A 20,635-nucleotide genomic window follows, 5' to 3' on the forward strand; every position below is an offset into this window, starting at 1 on the left:
CACTCTGGGAGGCCGAGGTGGGCGGATCGTTTGAGCTCAGGAGTTCGAGACCAGCCTGAGCAAGAGCGAGACCCCATCTCTACTAAAAATAGAAAGAAATTATATGGACAGCTAAAAATATATATAGAAAAAATTAGCCGGGCATGGTGGTGCATGCCTGTAGTCCCAGCTACTCAGGAGGCTGAGGCAGGAGGATCCCTTGAGCTCAGGAGTTTGAGGTTGCTGTGAGCTAGGCTGACGCCACGGCACTCACTCTAGCCTGGGCAACAGAGTGAGACTCTGTCTCAAAAAAAAAAAAAAAAAAAAAAAAAAAGAAGATATACACATAGCAAGTCAGCATATGAAATGGTACTCAACATTATATGTCACTAGGGAATTACAAATTAAAATAACAATGTGGCGGTGGCTCATGCCTGTAATCCTAGCACTCTGGGAGGCCAAGGTGGGAGGATCGTTTGAGCTCAGGAGTTCAAGACCAGCCTGAGCAAGAGTGAGACCCTGTCTCTACTAAAAATAGAAAGAAATTATATGGACAGCTAAAAATATATATAGAAAAAATTAGCCCGGCATGGTGGCGCATACCTGTAGTCCCAGCTACTCGGGAGGCTGAGGCAGGAGGATCACTTGAGCCCGGGAATTTGAGGTTGCTGTGAGCTAGTCTGACGCCACAGCACTCACTCTAGCCTGGGCAACAGAGTGAGACTCTGTCTCAATAAAATAAAATAAAATAAAATAACAATGTGGTATCGCTATACACCTATTAGAATGGCTAACATTCTAACAACACCAAATGCAGGCCAGGATGTGGAACAATAGGAATCTCATTCATTGCTGGTGGGAATGCAAAATGGTACAGTTACTTTGGAAGATTGTTTGGTAGTTTCTTACAAAACTAAATATAGTCTTACCATGTGATCCTTGGTATATACTCAAATGAGCTGAAGACTTACATCCACACAAAAACCTTAGAGCACAATTGCTTATAGCAATTTTATTCATAATTGCCAAAACCTAGAAGCAACCAAGCTGTCCTTTAATAGGCTAATGGATAAACAAATGTGATCCATCCATATAATGGAATACCATTCCATGATAAAAAGAAGTAAACTATCAAAACTTCAAAATACTTGGAGGAATCTTAAAGGCATATTTCTAAATGAAAAAAGCCAATCTAGAAAGGCCAAATACTATGTGCTTCTAACTATATGATATTCTGAAAAAGAGAAAACAATGCAGACAGTAGGCCCACGGTTGTCAGGGTTTCAGTGGGATGAGGAGGTGGAGCACAGGGGATTTGGGGCAGTGGAAGTCTTCTGTATGATACTGTGATAGTGGATACTTTTATTTGTCAAATCCGTAGAATGTACATCACGAAGAGTGAACTCTAATGTAAACTATGGACTTTAGTTTATATAGTTAATAATAATGTGTAAATATTAGCTTATCCACTGTAATAAATGTACCACACTAATGCACGATGTTAGTAACAGAGGAAATTGGGGAACGGAGGAGGGTGGAGTGAGGGATATATGGAAATTCTCTATACTTTCCACTGAATTGTTCCATAAACCTAAAACTGCTCCAAAAAATGCCTGTGTCATTTTGTCTACATCCAGACATTGCAGCAATTCACTCCAAATCAGATATGAACTTTTTGTTTTAAGGAAAAATATTTAGGAGATACTCGAGTTTCTAGTCAACTAGGATGCCATTGAATAAACGGTGCATAGCAAGGCCTAAGCTAATTATACAGCAACTAATTCTTTATGTTGGAACTCTGTAGAGACTATAAAAGGACTCTGAAGAAAGCCCTTAAGAAATCCCCGTCTGTAGTATTCATAGTTAATAAACTTCCCACTATCTTTACTGAGGATAAGGGCTTTGCAAAGATTGGCCTCGTGTATGTCTATTAATAGTTGATCATTAATGACATAATTGTAGATGCCCAAATAATCATCAGTGATCCAGAAAGTTTCAGTTATATCATTTAGAATTTCTGTTACCCTTACAATCCTTGAATTTTCTAGCATTCTAGTGCTTTCCTTCAGAGATCTTGCAAGGATTCTACAAGTGTGTATCAGTCAGGATCTGGTCAGAAAACACTCTGTTTTCGACAGAGGGAGTTTAATACAGGAAATCTGTTAAATCAATGTTACAGAAGTTCCAAAGCCAAAGCCCAGTGTGGAGTGGAACCATGGCCGACTGCCCAGTGCCACAGAGGACACACAGCCCCTGTTAGAGATGTTGCCCAAAGCAGACACAGAGGAGGAGAAATACTTTACCTTCTCCCTTCCTGCTGCCCTCCAGTCTCTCACCTCTGCCTCCTATTGGTCAAACCTATGCAGAAGTCAAAGGGAATGGAACTTGAGAAATGTGGCTCCCCCAATATATAGAAGAGGGCCAGGAATGCATCTGAGCAAAACCCAGAAGTAACTGACAAAAGGTGCTCATATTTCAGCAATGTGTTAATCGTGGCATCAATAAAAAGGCTGAATTCACAGAACAACTCAGGAATACAGAAAGAAGAAAAAGCTGACAGTAGTAAAATACTAATGTCTTTTCAAGGAAGAAAAAAATGTTGATAATGTCATAAAAGGAGAACATAGTAGACATCTAAATGATGAGGGAAGTTTTGGAATGAGAACTTCCACTGGTACCTTCTTGGGTTACTCTGTCTCTGTGATCAGCGTTCAGTCCACGGAGATAAGTAAGTGCAATACCGGACATGATGTAAAGCGAAGCAAAACTAAACTTTCTTGGGGCGCTGCGCTTTCTACTGTTTTTCTTCCGCAAGAGTCTGCCATTGTCAGGTTACTTCCTATCTTACTGGAAAAAAAAAAAATCATTCTATGGAGCTAGTCTCAGCAAAATGTCACTTTCTAGGATGTTATATGGTTATTCACTTTTCAGTCAGAATGAATTTCTTATGTTGAGAAAAACCACAATTTCTTACCATATGATTCTTAAACTGATGGTGAGGGAGTTATACATAGTAAGAAAAATAATGGCAGCCAGCTCTGAAATATTAAATGCTTCAAGAATATCGTCTACAGCATGAGTAGACTCTTGACTCTGAAGTCAAGAATCTCTCACCTACTTTCTCAATTTTCACCAAAACAAGCCTTGTTTGAAACTCTTCTTGCAAGGTTTTATCGTTAATTATGTCACTATGCAACATTGGAGCCACGTAATCAGTGGTCATGATAAGTTTTCTACTTGCCTAGGGTGCAATTAAAAAGGATAGTATCTAATGTTGATGTTCAGAGCTGACTGTTACAGATCCCTAGAGAGATTGTACCACTTCCAGAGAAAGTGTTGATGTTAAAAATGTGCTTGAAGCATGTCTTTTTCTGCCTGAACAAGTTGGGTGATTAACTGCCCATAACCCCCAAATACTTCATAATGGTAAAAGGGGAAATTTTTGAGTAATTTAAGACACTCCACAGTTCATCACAAAATAATAGTAATAGCTAACATTTACTGAGCATGTAACTACATACCAAGCACTGTCGTATGCACTGTGCATGTATTAACTCTTTCATACCTTACAACAGCTCTATCATTTTCATTTTAGAAATGAAGGAACTGAGACAAAGAAAGACTAATTATCTGCCCTAGGATCACACAACTGATGTCAGAGATAGAATTTGAACCTAGGAAGTCTGGCTCCAGAGTCCAAACTATTAAATATTCTACTCTCTGCCTTTTTCTTCTGGGAAATGGATTCTACATTGTCTTGGCCACCTTATTATGGCACTTTCAGAGAGTATTGGCATAAAGCTCCGACTCAAAGCTTTGTCTACTGAACTGCAATGGAGTCAGATGTTCAATGGTGTATTACACTGCTGCACATAAGCCTCCTGCTATTCTATAAAGATTATGTTTGCTCAATAGTCTATGGATTTCTTAGGATCACATCCAGGGAAGAACTAGGTTATTGACATAGAGTTCTTAAAACACCTGGAAATAACCCCAAATATAAACTTTTCAGCCACACCAGCTAGTTGCACCATATAGATTGCTGTAAACAATTTACCTTAATAAAGTTGAAAGGTTTTGTCAGCAGGAATCTTACCCAAGCTGCCAAAATTGAAAAAAGTCAGACTGAAACAGTGATGCTGACCTCTAAGTTAACTGAAATGTTTCTAGGAGCAGTTGGCCAAAGTGCCTTGGCAGATTTCTCCAGCTCATCCTATAATTTGTAAGTCCTCAACAGAAGCCATCCTGCTGAGTTACAAATGGGGAAATAAACTCCAAACTTGCCTCAACCGCATGCTGCCAGCCTACCTAAGAACTTGCACAAAAATAAGAACATACTTAGTTACTGCTCTGTCTGTATCTGCTGCTTACTCATCTGCACCCCAAAAATTATTTGTGTCAGAATTACAGAGATAGATCAAGGTAAGACTTGGATCATTCTTCATAATAGGTATCCAAGGGTGACATCATCATGTTGCTAGCTGTGAAGGTGTTTCTCAAAGAGCAGAGCTAATAGAAGCATTTTAATGCAAGCCAATTATTTTTTTTTTCTCTTTCTGGGGACTCACAAAAGCCATAGAACAATAATTTGCTGGTCACTTTCTGTCTAAAGTGGTCTCACTTGTTTCTATTCCCAAGGCAATCACAAAAAGGGAACTCTATACTCAACAAACAGGAAGCTAAGTACACCAGGGCTTGGTTTAACCTTGGTTTTTGAGAGCCAAAGGAATTCCTACTACATGGGCAATGTAATTTTTACGGTGTTAAAGCACTATCTTGTTGAAGGCCATTCCAGTTATTTATGGCTACATAATAAATTACTCTAAAATTGGGGGCTTCAAACAATGACAACATTTATTTTGCTTACAAATCTGCAAGTTAGGTGGAGCTTAGTGAGGATAGTTCATTTTTGTTCCACTTGACATCAGCCACGGGGGCTCAAAGTCTGGGGGCTGGGATCGTCTGAAGACTCATTCATTCACAAAAATGGTAGTTGATGCTGGCTGTCAGCCTAGCTATTAGCTGGGAATTTTAGACAGAATACGTGCATGTGGCCTCCTCCTGTGGCCCAGACTTTCTCACATCATGGTGGCTGATTCCAAAGGGGCAAGTGCCCTGAGCAAGTAAGAAAGAGCCAAACTGAAGTTAGATATCTCCTTGTGTCCTAGTCCCAGAAGCCATACAATGTCACATCCATCACATTCCACTGGTTGAAGCAGTTAGAAAGATCCGCCCATATTCAAGGGGAGAAAACAGACTTCACTTCTCAATGGAGGCATGTCAATGCAACACTGTAAGAAGAACATATGAGATGAGATATAAATTGGTGCAACAACCTTTGGAAAGTACAATCAGCCGTAATAGCCTACTTCTTTCCTTGCACGTTTTTTTACTCAGCCCAAATAGAGCAATGCCACTCCTGGAGTAGCCTGCCTTATAGCCTCTGTTTCTTTGAGTATGCCCATGAAATTATTTTTCTTGGTCTTTTCTGAATTCAAAGAGAAAGTTATCTTTTTTCCTTGTTCTAACATTGGTAAAACTGCATATAAAGTATTTGAAAGACTTTAGGACATCTGACTGGCAAAGTTTTATGTTTTATAAACAGTAACATTTTTATGTCTATAGTCTTCAGAATAATTTTTGTTAATGAACTAAGGGGGAATTATAAAGAGCATACAACTTAAACTTTAATATTTATGATTAGCTGTATAATATTGTATAAATTTATTACAAAACATTTACTAAATACCTATGCTTTCTTGTTTGAAAATACTAGTATTTGTATTTTTCACTCATACCTGTCGGAGGTTGTAAATATTATCAAGGTAATGAGTGTAATATGTTTGCAATGCTTAAAAAAAAACTATTGAACTAGAGGATAATCACTTTATTATCTTTCAATATGTAGATAACAAATCAAAAATTCCATCATAGTCAGCATTTGTCTGCAATCCATGCAACTGAAATGATTTAGTGAGATTCAGTGACTTGATAGTATATATCTAAAGAGGACAAGAGCTGGAGGAATATTTCATAGCAATACTGTGTGTTCATTTGAGGATGGAATGATTATGAAGTTTTCCTGTCTTTTGTAAACATTTTGCTTCAGTCTAGATTTTGCTAATTATGCTATCACATTTTCTCAAATATTCTGAATTAAGGGTGAAAAATCATGGTATGTCTTAAAAAGATCAGATCTCTGTGAATAGCACATTGGTAAAGACAGCTGAAGAAACTGATTGCCCTACCTCTAATTCAGAAATTAGTAGAAGAAAAGAAAAAAAAATCTATTCAAAAAGGAGGGGGTTATTGATTCTAACACCTAATCAAAGTAGCCTAAAAAATAAGGAAAGGCAAACACATTTTGGACTTATGGGCAAGATTCTGCATAACTGCTGACAATGGTAAAATTCTATAATATTTTTTAAGTTGGCAGTTTTATAAAGAAAGAAAGTAAACAAGAAGGAAAAATCTGCTGCATTTTTTCAGGAAAAAAATTGCTGAGACCATGTTATTTTAAAAAAGACATGCTCTGAATGTTGTTGACATGAACTAAAGTGGGTATTTTTGTTGTTGTTGTTTTGGTTTGGTTTGGTTTTTCTGTGAAGTTATTTTCTTTGCTTTTGGCTTTGTAATGTCTGTATTTCAAAAATTCCCCTGGTAACTGAATTATAAAGACTACTGCTCAAACCTGGTAGATTTGGGGGAAATTGTTTATGAAAGTATTGTCAAAAAGACTTAAAATAAAGTCATATTAATAACTAGAAGCTATGAATTAAAGTGGTTGGAAATAATAAAAACTACTTTCAGCAAAGCCAAAATTTTTAGTGAGTCAAGATAATTTTCACAAACAGGTGTCTGAATTTGCAGGAAGGGGTGAGAGAATAAACAGTGAGGGGCTCAGTTACTCCAGGTTGACACAAAACAAACAGCACAACTGGCATAACCGTCACTCACCCACATACATGTACATGTTAGTAATGAGACTGACATAAGTCACTTTGATACTCTTTTACCGCAGTGCTTGGCGTAGGAAGGAGTGTAAAGATGAGGAGGAGGAGAAGGAGACTAGGAGACCATAATACAACCATTTAAGACACAGTGTTTTAAGCATTGTTTTAAGCCCATGTATCTTTTTTCCCCTGAGATTGGATCTGTGTTTCAGGAAATCCTTCCACCTAAGATGACAATGCTTAGGTAAATAGAAAAAAAAAAAATAGCTATAACATTTGCAGATAGGAAAGAAAAAAAAGAGAAGGAAGAAGGAAGAACAGGGAGGAAGGAAGGATGTAGGAGAATTGTCAATGAGTTGAAGGAAGGTCAAAAAGAAGCAAGGAGAGAGATTTAGATAACAAGGAGGCAAGGGAACAATAACAACAAAAAAAGCAGAACAAAAAATGAGAATAATGTAAGCCTGGCAGTGGCACACTATAGCCCCTGCACCAAATCCAGGCCATTGACTGATTTTTTTTTTTTTTTTTTTTTGATGGGGGAGATAGAGTCTTGCTCTACTGCCAAAGCTAGAGTACAATGGCACAATCATAGCTCACTGCAGCCTCCAATTTCTGGGCTCAGGTGATCCTTCTGCCTCAGCCTCCCAAGTAGCTAGGACCACAAGTGCGCACAACCACACCCAGCTAATTTTTTAAATTTATTTTTTGTGGGGACAGGGTCTTGATATGTTGCCCAGGCTGGTCTGAAACTCCTGATCTCAAGTGATCCTTCCACCTCCACCTCCCAACGTGCCAAGATTATAATGTGAGTCACCACGCCAAGTCCCTTCATTGCTTATTTTCGCACAGCCCAAGCTAGCAATGATTTTTTATATTTTAAAAAGTTGAAAAAAACTCAAAATAGGAACATATTTTGTGACATGTAGAAATTGTATGAAATTCACATTTGTGTCCATAAATAAAGTTTTACTGGCACACATCTATGCCTACTGGTTACATATTGTCTGTGGTTTCTTTTGTGCTACAACAGCAGAATAGGGTAGCTTTGACAGAAAGAGTATGGCCCTCAAAGACTAAAATATTTATTATCTGGGCCTTACAGAAAAAGTTTGCCAACCCCTGTAGTAATCTACAAATATTTATTAAGTATCAACTCATCACTACCCTCTACGGAGGATACAAATGAAAAGAGAAAATAACAAAGACGTGGTTCTTATTCTTGGGGACTTAAAAGCTACTTGGGAAGAGAAAAACTAGTAACAGCTGTTCTTCATACTTGATTGCTAGGAACTACAAAAACGGCATCAATGTGTGGTTTATTTCTTCCTCATTCTTGCTGAACTGGATACCTTACAAGTAGTCATAGTATTAGAACCCTGGCATCTAGAGTACAATTGCATCTTTAAAGCTGCTATTTATATTCTCAACCTCTAGTTTAAGGTCATCCTCTTTGTCTACACATAAGGGCTTGATCTTGAATGGATAATACAGCAAAACCAGTCTCTCAGTGAGACAATTCCTAAAAGAGAAGAAGCTTTTGTGAAAGGTGTAGACAAACGTCTGAGCATTAAACATGACTATTTATGTCACATTGCTAATACAAAAGAGGTGATACTGATTATCCTTATTGAACTAAAACAGAAAGAAAATTCTTTAATGCTTTGTTTGCAATAAGTTTCTCCTTCACCCCAAATTAAGCTTGCCTCCTTTCCAGCTGCCCACGAGCACTCCCTGACTAGCGTGGAGGGTGGGAGAGGGAGGGACCACTCACTCCTCTTGAGTGTGTTCTTTAAAAGTGGCACTTTTTCAACACTCTTTAAGGCTACACTGTCCAATATGGTAGCCAGTCCCATGCGTGGCCACTGAGCACTTGAAATGTAGCTAGTCTAAATTGACATGTGCTGTAATTATAAAATACACATTACATGTCAAAGACTTAGTATGGAAATAAAAGAATGCACGATATCTAACATTTTTTCTAGATTCTGATTACACGCTAAAATGATATTTTAGATGTTGGGTTATATAAGATATTTTATTAAAATAAATTTACCTATTTCTTTTTACTTTTTAAAATATGGCTACCACAAAATTTTAAATGACCTATGCTGTTTGCTTATTTTAATTGGACAAAGCTGCCTTAAGAGGTGGCTTTAACAGTCAGTGTTAAAAAGGTAGCTCCGTGTCTCATTCCCTTACCTCCTCCAAGTCTTTGCTCAAATGCCACCTACTCAATAAGCCCACTCGATATAAATGACAACTTCCCAGATTCCTGATTCCCTTACCCAGCTCTATGTCTTTTCAGCTAACACTTAGCATTCTCTACCTCACTATATAGCCTACTTATTTATTATATTTATTGCTTGTGGTCTATCTCTCTGCCCCTCACCCACTATAAGGTGAAAATATTTTTTCTATTTTTTCTCACTGATGTATCCCCGGGACCTAGAACAGTGCCTGGCATTTGATAGGCAATTAAAAAAAATAGGTTAGATGAACAGTGAATATTAAAAGAAACAATGTAAAATATTCAATGGAAATCTCAATGGTCAGTACATGAGGCATTTAGCAAAAGTGTAGGGAAGGTTGTCAAACGGTGGTGCTTTTTTAAAGCTTCTCTCCTGCAGCCTCCCTCGGACTCAGTCCCTCATATCCTCTAAGCCTCTGCCCCTGATTTGAGACCCAGCTGCTCTCCAACTCCCATGTCTCTGCCAGACGGTAGATTTAGAGTTTAGGGTATCGGAAATTAGATGCTGGAAGGGTAAGACTGAGCCTCCCCCATGCAAATGAATTGATATGCAGTATTTTAATAAAATCTTGCTATGCAACATACCTGCATGCCCTAATTGAAGTGGATTACAGTGAATATGACAAAGTGAGGTTTGTTTATTAATTTCTAGGTTTGAATTTGAAGGCATTACCAGCAGAACCTCTTAAGAAATGGTGTGCAAAATGTATCTGAGTGCTGAATTAATGGAATCAAATACATGATAGAGCAAACTGTCAGAAATTGGGGTCTTGGTATTAATGACACTCCAAAGTTTCATATCAGAAGCACAAAAAGAAACATGACTCTGAAAATGGTCCAAGCATACAGCAGTTCTTAGCTTTATCCAAAGTACATCAAATTTTGTACTCTTCAGATTTCTGCCTAAGTTTTGACACATTAAATCATGCCAAGACCATATCTAAATAGAGTTTGTTCATGTCCAGAAAGAATTATTATAGTAGCTATTCATTTCTTACATCAAATTTTCCAATATTCATTCCTCTTTCCTTTTATCTATTTCACTAAGAAAAGAAACGGTCTCATTTGGGCATAGTCCTTAACATTAAACTTACCACTCAGCTCCTCTGCAAACCTTACATCCAGGTAGAGCTGACAGAGTCTTATTGCATGTCCTTAGAGTTGCACTTGCTGCCTCATAGAATGTTCCCAACAAAACTCACACCTTCACGGATGATATTCTCACCAGTAGAGACTTACTTCTTTATTTGTGCTACATAATCTGTAATAAGCCATTTTTATCTTTCAAGTCAGTACTCTATGGAGTGCTACACATGATTAAGGCATTATTAGATATTTGTACCTTAACATAGATTAGTATATCAAATTTATTTCCTATTTAATCATTAATTATTATTGGGATTCTGAAAGAATGAGGCATAAGAAATGAAGGTTGATGAGATGTTCAGGAGATGGGAGAGAGTGATATGTCTAGAAAATGGGACTTAATCCAAAGTAGAGAAGATTCCATGAACAATGGAAATGAAGGGATTCAGTCAGTCATGAAGAGACCGGGACCGGAAGAAGGAAGAGAGGGTCGGGATGGTCAAATGCAGTTGGGAGGGAAAAGACTGTGCAGAAATGTCATTCAGTGCTCCAGGGCTCCTTTATTCTCTCTCACTCATCACTAAGATTGGCCAAATGCCTTGTTTTATTTAAAGTTACTACCTTGTCCAAGGACCTGGCAAAAAACAGAAAGCACACTTTCGCTGGAAAATTTGAGGTGAGTTTAATTAAAACCACTTTTTACACAGAAGCAAGAAAGCAGGGTACAACACCCTGAGCATGGCAACAGAACGAAGCTGTTCCCAGCCCTTGGTCTGGAAACAGAAAGGGAGGAGAGAGTACTAGAACCCAGACAGAAGGCTGGATGGAGGGGTTCCCTGACAGGGGCTTTGGCCTTTGGCAGGGTGGCAAAGCCAATTTTCAGCAACCCAGCAGGCAGGTAGATGGGATAATAGATACCCTACCCTCTCACTCCCCTGAACCTCCAACTTCCTGCTGGGCCCTCCACCAGACAAACCCAACCATTGACAGGAAGCCCAAAGACAAAGGAGGCTTACCTATTTTCAACCACACAAGAGAAAGAAATCTGTTTCTGTCACTTTTATATAGAACATTATATTTTTAATAAACTTTTCTTTAGTTCAAAGTGAGTAATGCTCTGCTCATCCTGCTCATCATTGTTAAGGCTTTCGACGAAGAGAAGATTGGTACAGGTGCTAAACTCTGGGTTTAAAATAATGCATCATCGTGAAGAGACGAGGGTACAAATTTCAAGTGCCCCTGACTTGTAACAGATTTTGATTAGTTGTTGCAACTGTATTCAATCAACTGTACCCAAGCAACTGAACTAAACTATTCCTAAGCAAAGGCCAAAAAAATGACAGGCCTATGAAAAATTTATTTTGGATGCTGGAAACATTTGCCTTGGTATAACACTCTTAAGTTACTGGAAAATTTTGTACACAGGAACAGACTGGATACACGCACACCACACACACACCTGTAGCCAGTAAGTGAACTGGAACTTAGTAGCTACTGTTTATAATTAAGTGAAAAAAGGGAAACCACACCACTGTCATGCTCAGATGAATAATTGGGACGTCAACTCTGGCAATAACCTACAAGTGATCAAGTACTGACGTGAGCTTCAAGGTTAAGTAGAAGGTACGATGTATTTCTATATTTGTGTTTTTTTAATTGCTAACAAATAAAGAAATATAATATAGAACTTAGAGGTCCTAAATATTAAATCTGTACCTTTTATAAGAAAAAAAATCACTACCTCAAAGTTCCAAGTCTTTCACTGATTTTCCAATTATAATTCCAACATTTTTTATATGACAAATGCATAAATTAGCTAACATTTCCCAGGAAATAGTGTTGTTGCTTTGGGTTTAGGAGTTTTTGTGGGGTTTTTTGGAGGTGGGGGAGGGTGGTTTTTGGTTATTTTATCAAATACTTTTTTTTTTTTTTTAAACCAATGAAACTGTCATGGCAAAAACAAAGTCAAGGCGGTGATAGATGGTGAGTATGATTTTTTTTTTTTTCAAAAGGACTTTGCTTTCTTTCCTGGAGTGAAGAAAAGAAAGTGAGATCAGCCCTTCAAAAGTTCACAGAAATTTACTGTAATTGCTCTCTTTGAAGCCAACGTTGAAGGCACCAGAAGCTTTGAAGCTGTAATGTTTTGAGCCCTGGTATTCTAACAATCTAATATGGGAGATAATGAGTCCCTATAATCTATATTTGCCTTAGCTTAATGATGGCAAGGCAAAGATAGAAATTTTTTTATCCAATGAATAGTTATTTTTATCCCAAATCCAATATTCTCAATGAAGAATGACTGGAAGTTAATTGAAGATAAAAAGTTCACTTTAAAAAAATCTAAAGAATCTAATGATTTAGAATTGCAATTTCTTACTTTTCCTACAATGATTATCATTGATGTCCAAGATAGTGTTTCTTCTACATGCACCAGGATGCCCACGTGGGGTGTTAGGACTGTGTCCATAGTGAGTGTGAGTGCTCGCGAGACACCAGCTATTTCATATTTAGAATACTATGCCCATTTTATGCCAAATAACAAAATCATATGCCATCATAAACAGACTATAAATACAAAGTTTATGAAATATGAGAAACATAGTTTTCCTTTCATATCTCCTTCCACTGAGTACCACATTTCATAAAAATGATCCAATATTTCTCATCTTTAATAACCAATTTTTTATCTTATTTTTGTCTTTCAGGAGTCACTTTTTACATTTATACCAAGTTTTATAACTATATTAACAATTATTTAGACAGTTAATATGTTTTCCAATCTTGATATCATCCAGAATCTTTTTAGTTTTTAATCTTCCCCTTTTAAAGCTTTTATTTCTTTCTGTTAATTTTGTTCTTGGCTGGATGAAGAAATACAGGAATGAGTTATATACAAGGAAGGGATCCCATTTGTGGGTGCCTGAACCTTAGACAATTTTAAAGTTTATATTTAAGACAAATACACAAGAATGATTTACTGTCTGTAAACCATACCTTGATTGAAAAATTAGGTATGAACATAAATTCTTATTTGAATGAGAAATAACAAATCACACAATCTTAAAACATGAAAATATTCACAAAAGTCACAACATCTAGACAAATAATATAGTATTTATATTAATGAATTGCTCAATATGCTTTTGTAATACATAATTTTTCTACATTTTTTTGTTGGATCTTCTTTAATCACCTCTCCAAATAACAATTTTGTGACATCTTTTTCTATGCAGAGAAGTCTAAGAGGATTCTTACAGCTTACTTGATCAAAATTTGTTTCTTATTATTAACATTTTCAAAGATTACTTTTAATTTCACCACTTTTGGATCCTTGTCATGTTTTGGAAAAGCGCGATCTAGCTTCTTTCACGTAGAATGGGCTATTTGGAATACGGGAACTATTCACAGATTCACGCCAGCTTTGCACGTATCAAACAGCTTCTGTCCTCCGACACCCACTCACGTCTGGTGCTGGGGTCCTTCCCGTGGCAATGTGCTGCCTGCCTCTGCAGTGTCCTGTCAAGATACCTCTAGCTTTACATTTAAAGAGTTTCCTTTGTCTTTGAAACTCAGAAATATTATGCTTATGACTGTGTGTGGGGTTTGCTAGTTAATTCACCTGGCATTTCCCTAGTCCTTTTGCCATGAAGACCACATCTTTACTAACTCTGGTCTGTTTCTGCCATCTCCTTCTAAAAGTCCTCATGCATATACTGAACTGCCCGGATCTCTCTTCCAATCTGTTGTCTCTTCTCTCATCCTATTTGTTTCTTTATTATTCTCTCAGTGCTGGGAGAATTTTCTCCACTGTCTTCCAGTTCACTGGTTTTATTCCTGGTTTTAGAATTTGCTATTCACTGCTTCCATCACATTTTTAAAATAACATTTTTTTTTCACCTCAAGGAAATGTTTCCTGACTTCACATCTTGATCTAAATCAAATGTCCTGACAGTTTTCAGTAATACAATGAATTACATATTTTCTAAAGTTTTCTTCTATTTCTTGCAGTTTGTTTGATAAAAGATTTTGCCAGAGATTATATAAATCCCTGCACAAGTCTTTCAGGGTCAGGAGGTGATAGTAGGGTAAAACGTCGATTTTCGTTGTTGTTGTTGCTGTTACTTTATTTGGTCATTTTAGAGAGTGTGCACATTTGGAGGTGTCACTCTTGAGGGGAGGTCTCTTCTTCTTGGTAATCGTGGCAGCCTCCCAGCCCACCATTCCGTAGCTGGCAACACTGTCCTTGTTGGGGGCTGGTTATGACAGGTTCCTCCTTCCCCACTGAATGTGCTATCCCAGAAAAGTGCAAGATTGCAATGAAAGCCATTTCCTTTTGCCCTTTTGTCATAAGTGCAGACATGTCTGAGGTCGTGGTTTATCTTTTCGATCTGCTAAAATGTTTTATTAACAAACTTGGTAGTATTGAAGCATGTTGGCATTTTTAGATTAAACCTTACTTGGCCGTGGCATTATTCTTATCGGAGAATACTAAAAACAAGTTACTATTATTGTTTTCAAAATTTTGATTCATATTCGCAACTGAAATTGGCACATGGTTGATTTATTTCCAGCTCTGTTTGTTAGGCTTGGACATACAGGGATATGATAGTTTCATAAAATGAACTGGTACACTTCTCATGTCTTTCTGCATTGTAGAATATTTTACATAGAATGGAAATTACCCATCTCTGGATCATCCATAAAATTGTTTCGGTCTGGGGCCTTCCTGGGGAGTAAGCTTTCTAAGAAACAATATTTACTTTAAGAAAAACATGTGTTCATTTTGTCCAAAAAGTTAAAAAATACATTGTCAAAAAGAACTTCATAAACTCATCTTAATATCATATTCTAGAGTATATATTAATTTTTGGCCTATTAATTATTTTGTGTATTTTTTTAAATATTTATCTTCCTGTCATTGCCAACCCTTTCTCCCTCCCTTCCCCCATCCACACACATACACATAGTGCATTTATTTTACTCTTATCTGGTTTGTCTCTCTCTCTTTTTTAAACTTAGCAATATATTGTGAAAGTCGTTCCATGCCAATCAATATTTCTAATCATATTCTTTTAATGGCTGCCTTTTTTATGGCAATGTGGCATTTTAATTTACTGAATCAATTGTAGAGGATAAGCTTTCAGACCTTTAAATCCTATCTTTTATAATCACTGTATCATAGGAACACCTTTTCTTATAATGGTCCTCTCCTTCTGACAGCTGAGCATTCTCACCTATCCATCCTATGATTTATCTCCATTCACCCATCCTTAAAAAGCAGATAGGGGCTTCTCCATCACTGTGGGTTAAAATGCTGTCATCAGAAATTCCAAGTCCACCTGTTCACCAGCATGTGGACTAGGAAGGGAACGCCCAGCTGCAAGTCAAAGGCTGTTACACCGAGAGCTCCCCTCCATCTGGGAGAATTCCTTGTGTCCTTTGTTGTGGCACCTGGCTCGCTGGAGCAGCACTTCCCGTTTCCACCTGGCACAACTGCCTCATTGGGACCCAGCAAAGGGAGCCCTGGCTTTTTGTCTAGGAATGACGACCTACATGAACTGTGAGCTCCAATAATTTAAGAGCCATGGCAGGAATCGTGCTCTGTGTGAGCTGTGACCAGTGGCACAGATATTTGCACCTCAAAGGGCTCCCAAAGCCCAGCCTTTTCTCCAGCTCCTGTTCCTCTGGAGTAGAAAGAAGGTGCTAGAAGGTTCTTCCACCTACTTGTGTGTCTGGCTTCTTGTGCAGTAAATCAGGTTTGACTCATTACTCAACCCAATCTATCTGCATAATATCCTCCATGAATTCAATTCAGTCTGATGACTTCTTGTTCTGGCCTCAACAGTGCTTCAAAGTGTTCCCTACATTTTCAGGGTTATTTGGGGAAGGGGAGGATTCAAACCTATATGCTCAAATCATCATCTTAAACCGGAAGCATTGTATTTTTTTTTTTTTGTAAAAAAAGCTAAAATCTTAAGCTTTATCTAAAAAGTTATTTTCTAAAAAATAAAGATTTCCTACTAAGAAGATGTTTTCTTTACATCCTAAATGTAAGAGAAAAGGTAGTTTATGCCTACATTTTCCCCATTGCCTGTTGGAATTCATTATACAGCAATAAGCTCTGATACTTGGTACCCTGAAAGCAGAATGGAAGATATTTCCCAGATTAAAAGCTCAAGGTGATTAAAGACTGGTCTTTGTACCTCTAGCACCTCACACAAAATAGTTGCTTAGTAAATATTCTTAAGTGTATTGAAAGAATGCCCGTGCAGACAATGCTTCTTTAATACCGTGTAACATGCAGAGCCCATGACAAGCCCAGGAGCCTTGGGCTACGGAATGACCACATGCAGTGCTACTTACCTCCTTTCCAAAGGTGAGAAGAAAAAGCAATATTCCTCTATTGCATAGGCAGGAGGTGGAATGCCATAAACCCAACCTGGGACTCAGGGTCATATGATAAGATACAACATGGTAGATGTCATAAAAATTAGAACAGAGCACATTTTGTCATTTGCTCTATTTGAAATGGAGAAAAACCATGGTAGCAAGGAGAGATGGAGGGAGGGAGGGAGTTATTCTATGATGATTTACTTCCCCTAAATCTATGAAAAACATATTTTGGAATTCTCACTAAAAGACTTAAAGTCCTTAGATTTGAAGCTGTATGACTTCAGGAAATTGGTATTTGGCCAGGAATTTAAAGATTGCTTTCTTTATTAGGTAAGAACATAATTTCTGAATTTACTAATCCTTTTGAAACATGAGTCTCTTTTTAAAAAAATCTTACATGTGAAATTTTTTTTTCTATTTCAAACATTTAAAATGTGGAAGTGAGCTTTGTAAATAAAACTGCTAATATTCATCTAAATCAACTTTGTATAAAAATATAGAACACTGCTAATCATTTTATATTTGAAAGACTGAAAGTATAGAAAGGAATTCCTTATTATAAGGAAGAAAAAGTCAATTTACCAAAAAGTTAAAAAAAAAAAAAAAAAGCTGTTAGGAAAAAAAAAACCCTAAGGGTGTGGTAGGATTTTAAAAAACAAATACACCCTTTCATTTGGCAAATCATTATTGAGGTTCTAGTATATGGCTGATTCTGTTATATCTATCAGGGATTAATAACAAACACACACAAAATTCTGCCCTTATGGAGCTGATATTCTAGTGGGTAGAGACAAAAAATAAACAAAATAAATAAGCAAAATATTTAGCATGTGATATGGTGATAAGTATGATGGAGAAAACTAAACAGGTGAGGGGGTGGGGATTGCAGGGGTGAGGGGTTATATTAATTTCTTGGTTTGTTTATATTTATATTAGTTCTGTATTAGTTTCTATTGCTACTATGACCCATTGTCATAGACTTGGCTTAAAATAACACAAATTTATCATCTTGTAGTTCTGTAGTTCAGAATTACAAAATGGGCTTCACTGGGCTAAAATCAAAGTGTCAGCAGAATTACATTTTTTCTGCAGGCTCCAGGGGGGAATCTGCATCCTTACTTTTTCCAGCATCCAGAGGCTGCCCACATTCCTTGGCTAGTGGCCCCTTCCAGCCGTCACATCAGTCCCACGCCTGCTCCTGACAGAATAATCTCCACAGCTCAAGACTCTCAAACTCATCACATCTGCAAAGTCCCTTTTGCCATGCACTATAACATACCCACAGATTTAGAGGATTAGGATGTGGACATCTTTGGGGTACATCATTCTGGACACCATAGGGGGAAATGGCAATTTTAATTAGGGTGGTCGTGATGGGTTCTCTGAGAAGGTAACTTTTGAGCAAGAATGAAGGAAGTGAGGGAGCCAGGCAAGAGGATATCTGGGGGAAGAGGTTGCTAGCCACAGAAAACAGACTCTGAGCCAAGCAAAGGCCCGAGGCAAGAGCGAGGCTGGCACACTCGAATACTAGGGAAGAGGCTGGATGACAGAAGAGGAGCAGGAGGAAGCCAGGGAGGTCCAGGGGTGGAAGGGGAGCAGGTGGCATCAGGCCTGGAGGTCATGGTAAGGAGTTTGTCATTTATCCTGAAAGGACTGGGGAGATTTTGGAGGTATCTGAGAAAAGACGTGACGTCATCTAACTTAAGTTTTCAGACAATCAGTCTAAATAGACTATGGACCAGAAAGGGCTTCCTGAAAGAGGGGGCTGGGAGTTTGGCTGGAGGCTCTACAGGAATCCAGAGGGGAGGTGATGGAACAGAGTCTGGGGGTGAGGAATGGCAGGTTTCTGGTGTCTGACCCACATGAACAGGAGAGAGTGAGGTTAATCAAGACAGTCTCGAGGCTGAGCTTGGCGGCGAGGCAGCCTGGGGAGCTGAGAGACTAGTGGGGGGCTCCCTTACTCCCTGCAGATGCCAAGGAGATGGGAAGGGGAGCCGGGACGAAGCAGTTTACCCTGAGAAGGCAAAGCATAGCCCAGAAAGGTAAAACTTCCTGCCCATCCAGACAGAGGAGCTTTTAGTAGCTCCCCCAACGCACACTGTGCACAAACCCTGGTCATGAGCAAGAGCCGCCATCATCTGCCCCAACCTCTACCCCCATCTCCTCTTTCCTAACTCTGCACCCTTTGGCTCTACATCTCATGTGAGAAGTGTGGTTCTCAGTCCCCCGATGGAAGTGTGAAAGAATATTCTATTTCTTTATTCCTTTGAAGTCAAATTCAAGCCCCGTCCAAGTGCCTGTCTTGCTAGGCTGTTGGGAAATCCAGAATGAATTCTGCAAGTAAAAGCACCTTTTCCTAAATAGGTACAGCTCATGCAAGGATTTCATGGCAGGAAAAAGGCATCTTTAAGGACCTTTAAGCATTAATAGACAAAATAATATTTGTTTTATTTTAAACTGCCAGACAACTGAGTCTTGGGTACTACAGAGCCCTGGGAGGTTTTAGATTGAAAGTGTTTGCTTTGGGTCTAGGAAGGGTGCACTAGGAGTGCACACATGCAAATTCCATTCTGCATTTTCAGGGAGGGAACAATGAAGAAATCTTAAATTTATGTGGCTTGTCCACAGGCTCAACAATTATCCACAACTACTTACTCTCTTCCCCCACACAAAATGTGGTGGTCAAAATGTGGAATGTGGTCAAAATTTGGCTCTGGATTGAAAATTCTATTTATCTAAGAAGGCAGGTTTCTTGTTCCTCAGGACCCTACATACCTGCTGCCAGAAACAGCAGGGGCTATGTCGTCAGACAGAACCTACTCTCAGTGCAGCCCCAGAGTGCCAGAAAAACAGGGCTCAAGAGAAACCAGCAATTGAGAGGTTTCCAATAGGAGGAGGAGAAAGTCATGCACCCAAACAAGAACTGGTGGATGGGGCTGTCATTGTTACCCATTTCCAACTGTACAGGAAGACAGAATGTCCCCAATGCCACTCCCTAGGAATGGAGACAGTGGGCAGAATTGGATTTTTCTCCCCAATTATGGTAAATGCAGACTGCCAAAATGAACTTCTTTCCTTCTGAGAATCTTCTGTCAGTTGAATTTAAGTTTATAGGTCATGGAGTCCGGGCAACCAGCATCAACTGGCCAGCATTTGGGGAGGCTGCAACCAAGAATTTCATCTATTCTTTTATACAAACACATTGATGTGTATGTAATGCTTTTTTGTCAGCACTTAAAACTTAGTTTTTGATATATAATTTTGCTGAGAATGATAGCTTTAGTGGGTTGGGTATTGTCTTGTTTTCTAAAATGATGGGTGTGAGGCCAGTGCTATAGAAATCTCGTGTATCTTATTAACTTTCAGGTTCTTTAGAAAGTAAGAGATTTGGTGTTGAACTAATATGACCTCTGAGGTCCTGAAAGAACCATGCTCTTTCTGAAAAAACAGCCCAGGCTACACGTGCTTCAAGAGCCTCCCCTCCCACTGAACCCAGAGCCCCACACCCTGAGACTAATCAGCTGAATAGTAAGTTGAGGGGAATAGCTTTTGAACTTCAATTTTAACACAGAATTTTAAACTTTGATTTTTAGAGCACTTATTGATAGAATTTAATATTCTCTTGACTTTAATATCTGTGGATTGCAATTTAAAAAGGGGATTTTTTATGGACTTTATAATTTCTTCCTAGGACTTTGATTGTTAAAAGACTGTTATGGTTACATTTGGGGGATCACTAAACTGTTGGAATTATACTAGTGGAATTTCTACTCATTTCATTAATGAAGTGTCTTTATGATGGTATCTGATCTTTGAAAGGCTAGAACGGATGACCCTGGACATCCTGCTGGATGGGAAATAGAACAGGAAGTGAGCATATGGTCTTTGCTACAAATGGGCCTTGGAGTTAGTTGGATTAATATACAAACACACATCATTTTATTCACTTCACAGATATCGAACTTTTTACAAATCG

The sequence above is a fragment of the Eulemur rufifrons genome, chromosome 1, assembly GCF_041146395.1.
Source record: "Eulemur rufifrons isolate Redbay chromosome 1, OSU_ERuf_1, whole genome shotgun sequence".
Classification (NCBI taxonomy): Eukaryota; Metazoa; Chordata; class Mammalia; order Primates; family Lemuridae; genus Eulemur; species Eulemur rufifrons.